General features: G+C 39.5%; 1 protein-coding gene across 3 annotated transcripts in view; it reads right to left on the reverse strand.

Moving 5' to 3' along the window:
- plxnb1b (plexin b1b) overlaps positions 1 to 5,379 on the reverse strand; it is a 195,492-nt gene extending 190,113 nt beyond the window's left edge. For all 3 annotated transcript variants that reach the window (XM_031277173.2, XM_031277172.2, XM_036001850.1), the window contains exon 1: positions 4,960 to 5,379. The gene's annotated coding sequence lies outside the window, so the exon portion shown is untranslated. The remainder of the gene's footprint in view (positions 1 to 4,959) is intronic.
- Positions 5,380 to 5,959: the final 580 nt, after the last annotated feature.

Raw genomic sequence — 5,959 nt, forward strand, 5'->3', positions numbered from 1 at the left:
TACTATTCTTTATTTCACATCAGACTTTGCACATGCAATGACAGCTCTGCCCTGGCGGCAATGTTCAGATAGTTAATCAACGCCCAAGCCAATGATCATCCCCAGCCAGTTTATCAAACCCTCAGTCCATCCTTGATGTCTCCCCAGCTGTTCTGTTACCAGAATAACAGCATCAATGACACAAGGGATTCTTAGCAAGACAAATCACAGGAGTGTTCCCTTATCCTCTCAGACAACGTTTGCCTTCACGCCTTCACTTCAGCTGATGAGAACGGTTGACTTTTGAGTTTGTATTAAGGAGTTGGAGGTGCAATGAAAGATTTTGACACTACATGCTCCCTGCAGTCCCTCCAACTGCCAGTGTTTCCCATACATAGGTTCTACTTTGGCGCCCTGCCCAGGTAGATAAAATCCAAATTCCATTTTTTTCCTAATCAACGATGTATTTTTATAGTGCACACAGACCAGCGGTTTCACGTTAGTAGTAGCAGCTAGATCCTGTATAGTAGCATGCTGCTTGTGGTGTTGTGGCTTTCCGGGTTGTCTGTACTGATAAACCTTAGAAGCGCCCCGGACGTCATTTATCAGAGTCTGGCTGTTCAGCCTCTCCGCGGCAGTCTCCGCTCAAGCATATCTTTATAATGGAGTTAACCGGAGCTAACCGAAACTAACAACTAAACGGAGCTAATCGTTGCTAGCCGAGCCTTCAGTTGGTCTCCGTTCCCGTATTCATGAACTGTATTTATGGACTTCAGCCCAAATAAATTAAATTAAATTTTATAATAACATGTAACTTTCTGTATGGATCATAACTTTAAGGTTAAGTTTTGTACATATAACATTTGGGCTTTGGGTAATCAGGTATTTTATCTGATGAACCATAAAATTTATTTGACAAACCAACCACATTTAATTGACAAAGCACATCAAAGGCTACACTTCATCTGTATCATCTTCAAGTCTGGTTTGTTTAATATGTACAATAGTTATTTCTTTCTAAATTATCTGTTAATGTTATGTAGTCATTGTTTCCAATAAATAGTGTATAAACCTTTGTTGACTAGTTGATTACAGAACCCAGCCATCACAGGCTGCGCAATCACATCCTGCACCACCCACCACCACAAGTAAATTTTCAATCTGTGGGAAACACTGCAGACACAGAAAACAAGAGCAGTCAAAACCCTTCCCCCTGCACTTTTGACCTTTGGCAGGTCTGTGACAGAATTTGTGAGGTTAATCTTGTTTATTGGAGAGTCACTGATTTCTACAAATCCTGTCTGTAAATGCTGACATCTGTAAAGTTGGCTGCTACTTATTAGTCTAGTGAAATGAATTCCATGCAATACCTTTTTTCTGTTTAATATTGAGAAATCACTATTAGTTAAGTCTTTGCCTTAATATTATACTTCTTTTCAGCATCATATTTGTCCTCTAGGGGTCTACTAGATGATGATGTTCAAAAAACATACGTTTCGTATACTGCCCATTGCTGCAGCTATTCTTTCTGAAACGCTCTGTCTGAGCTCTTGGCCCGCCTTTGTGAAAATCCCAGTCTGCTCTGATTAGTCAGCTGGCCCACTCTGTTGTGATTGGTCATAGGGCTGGGCAATATATCGATATTATATCGATATATGAGGCTAGATATTGTCTTAAATTTTGAAAATCGTAATATCCTGATACGACACAAGTGTTGTCTTTTCCTGGTTTTAAAGGCTGCATTACAGTTGAGTGATGTAATTTTTTGAACACACCAAACTATTCTAGCTGTTCTATTATTTGCCTTTACCCACATAGTTATTACATCAACATAACTGATGATTATTTATAAAAAATCTCATTGTGTGCATATTTTGTGAAAGCACCAATTGGCAACCCTATAATATCGTCACAATAGCGATATCGAGGTATTTGGTCAAAAATATTGTGCAGGGTTTCCTGCAGCACTTTGCAGTTAAGGCGGCCGCCTAAGCAACACATGCCTGCCACTTAGTAGCTAATTATTTAGCCTGAGGTAAACACTAGCTATCAGTAAACAGAAGTGACATGGTGGCTGGCATCTGGTGTGTGCGCCAGTGTTTGTGTGTGTGTGTGTGTGTGTGTGTGTGTGTGTGTGTGTGTGTGTCGGCCTGCCCCCCGCGAAGCTCCGACATGCAGACAGCAGAGCAACAGAAGAAAGTAGCGGCACCTTCGCCAAAATGAAGACTGAAAAACAGAACTATTTTGGTACAAACATTTACTCACCATGTGGCAGATAGCCACATAGATATAGATATATATAATTTACTAATTATACATTATTTAAATTTAATATTTAGTGTTTAATAAATAATTGTTAAATGTAGTACAGAGTCTGTAGTCTCCCCCCCACCCCGGTCAGATGGCAAACCCCACTCTACCACCTTAACGAACAAATTTTCTGCGGGAAACCCTGTCGTGAGATTTGATTTACTCCATATCGCCCAGCTCTAATTGGTCAACCAAATTCAAACAAGCCTATCGGCGGGCTACGCTTTCTCAGGCAGCACCTATGGGCAGCATAAACTGGGCTGGCTTTCTCAATCAATGACATAATTAAGTGAGGAATTTCAAACAGGAATGTGGGCGAGCCGTTTTTAGACAGTTAAGAAAGTACTGTCTGTAGGAGAGAAAAGCTCCATTTGGAGTAAAATGTGTTTTTTTGTACTTTATACATCTTTTGCAAACACAAAAACACACTAACAGATGAGGAAAATCCCCAAAAAGTGTAATAGGGGCTCTTTAAGTTTGTCTTTATTACTGTGTTATTCCTCAGATACAAGAGAAGAAATAATCAAATGGCCCTGAAATTATTCATTACTTTATTGCCTTGAAATGACCGTATTATTTATGAACCTTTCCAAACTGAAATTATTGAAAAAACAAATAGTCCTCTAAATTGATCTGGGGGGGAAAAAAAACTTTTTTCCATCTCAGGTCAAGACTTAAAAAAGGTAAAACATGCACACCATAATGACGGCATTTATATACAAGGCCAAGGGTCATTTTACAAGTCCAGACAGCTTTGGGTGCTGGTGTCTGACTTTATCCAGGTACAAGTAATAGACTAAACTGGCTACTAGTTCACTTCAGGGGCTATAAAATGTGCTCCACTTAAACATCCTTTCTAATTGCATACACTCATAATTTGACACAAACCACAACTTTTAACTTGAGAAAGCAATGTAAAACTTGTCACACTTGACTATTTTCAGTAGCTGCAGCCTTTGTCTATGTTTATTTTAGAACTTGAAAACGGGGGATAATTGATTTGGGTCCAACACAAAATTAGCCATGTTACAATGCACCTATTTTAGTGCAGCTACACTTCTCTACTGACGTTAAAAGTAACTTAATCCCCAAAACGTGTTGGTCTGTTTAAACAAATATTTTTAGGGATTACCTGTATAGAGTTGACATTTTTTAAGTGTTGGTTTTTCCCAGGAAACTAAATTATTTTTTGAAAAACCTAAAAAATCAGTTTTTATTTAGAAGTGCAGACAATCATGTCAGCACGCCCTAGCAGGCACAATATTCTGGGCACACCCTTGTTTTTCCAATGCTACCAACAATCTGAAATAAATAAATGAGCAATCTTCATCATTGGGAGGGGATATTCCATCTCATTTCCTGGCTTATACTAAGCCACCAATTCTGTAATGAGGCAATAGGAGCAGATGGACATGGTTTAAGAAGGCACTAAACTGTGAGAGGAGACCATCACCCATGGAACACAATAACACAAAGGTCAGGTCACACACTCTCACTGGCAGCCTTTGTGATGGACTGTCAGCCATGACACTTGAAACTAAGTGTAATATCACACAAGTTACTGTGTTAAGAAAATAACATGAAGACCTGCATCTGACCTTTGATCGTAAAGAGTTGCATTATCAGCAACAGCATGAATCTCCTGCTCATTTATGATTGCTTATATTAACTTGCACTGCCTTCATTTGCAGTTCATGCAGTCACATGTTTATGAATAGGGCAATTATTAAGTAGCTAATGCTGTGCTGAAAGAACATTCATCTTTAATTGCAAAAATAATATTAATTATAATAATTGCAAAACTCATAAGTCTTGCTAAATGAATGATCATTTTCAGATGTGATTAGGCTAAGTTATTTGAAGCATAATTTTATTTGTCCACTGATTTTCTGAGGCACATTGTGCTGTAAAATGCACATGTACTGTATGTTCAGGTTCCCTGTTTGAGGCTTCTCCAGTAAATTCTACACATATGATACATAAATAATACATACAATAAAATGCTTTTTTGTATCTGGTTGAAATCACCCAATCCTCATTTACCTTAATAGCTAATCATGGTGGGTGTTATAGCGACTCAATCTGAACACTTTAATGTAAAATTGAACTTGTTTAGGCCAGGGAGACAGGTAACGTCCATGTGAAATGGTCCATTGCAGTGATGATGACCCAGGGGTTGGCTAACGTTGGCTGCTGTCTGAGCTGTTGTGTTGTGCCTGTAAATTATGTGGCACTATCAGTCCATGCCAGTATTGTTTAATCACTTGGCATTTAAACACCGTTAAATAGAGGTCACAGCTCATACAACATAATGAACATTACTAGTGATATAGATAACGCTGGTGCCTTGGAGCGACGCCGCCTAGAGGATGTAGCCTATGTTGGATAAGTTAGCTAACTCAAGTGACGCACTGTGGACCAGTTTTTGATTGAGCCTGAATGAAAACAAAGTGGGCAATGGTTTAAACATAAAGATAGTGAATACTGAAAAGTTTTTTTAAATAACGTTACGACGTCATTGGTATTGCTCTTCAGTCTTCACATGACAGAAGTTCGGTCATTTAGAGGGAAACACGTGGGAAAACATACGCAGTTGTAATTTTAAATTAGATAAAGAAGAGTAGATCGTGTTGAGTAAAAGAGGACTACACGGCCCAGACTGCCACTCACCTTGCCTGTGTACAACTCGTCAGTCACTTGCTCAAAAACGCTGGTTTACTCCTCTTTTCAGCGAAGCAAGAAGTTTTTCAATGAGAGTAACGTAATCCAGTTTGTCTGCAACCGGCGCTTGTATACGCAGACAGATAACGTTATTTCTCGTGGTTACGAGATCACAAATTCCATTGTCGTTCAGTCCGGACTTGCAAATGTGCTCTCGGGCATTCAACTTTTACTAGTTTACACTCCTAACGCCTCAGTGGGAAAAAAAAAAATCAGTGCAGTTATTCCATGCAGTAAAAAGTAATGCTTAATTTAGTTTCTTTCCTTTGCTTGGTTTTACTCAGCAGGTTTCTTCCCCCCCCACACATGTAGCCGGCGGGGTAAGTAGTGGTGGGAATGGTTTGGTACTGCGCTCAGCGGCCAGCTCTCCACAAGCGTAAAAAGGGGTTTGGCAAAGGGGGATATATCATGCTGCCTTCAAGTGCTCCTCGTATTTTCGAAAATAGTATGCTAGAAAGTCCCATGGCTGCTTAAAAACGGCAGTGTTACACCACTGCTCTGTTTTCAGTCGACGTAATGGTTCTTAATCGAGTGCTTATCAAACCACAACGACTGCAAAACTTTGCAGAAGTTTGGAAGGAAACATATGTGTACCAAACTAAATCTTTCTTTTAGCGGTCACATCACTTAGACTATATTTAGTTATGAAGGATCCCCCGACTGTTCTGCTTGACATGAGCATTAACTGAAATCCTGTCATGTCATATTTAGGCTTCCACTGGTGTTTTCTATGTATACTGCGATGTATCGTAAGTCCAAAATTTCCTCCAGCATGTCAAGGCAGCATTAGCTGCTTGAGAAATGGCTGGTACATGGCAGACCCCTTTTGGTCAACTGGATACATACATTCCATCCTGATCCCATCCAGCTATTATGGTTTGATCCCATTTGATTCCCAAAGTTTGTCACTTTACAGACCTCTATTTAAATACACAGGCTTACAGTTTTC

Source organism: Sander lucioperca, chromosome 6 (genome assembly GCF_008315115.2).
Source record: "Sander lucioperca isolate FBNREF2018 chromosome 6, SLUC_FBN_1.2, whole genome shotgun sequence".
In the NCBI taxonomy this organism is placed as follows: domain Eukaryota; kingdom Metazoa; phylum Chordata; class Actinopteri; order Perciformes; family Percidae; genus Sander; species Sander lucioperca.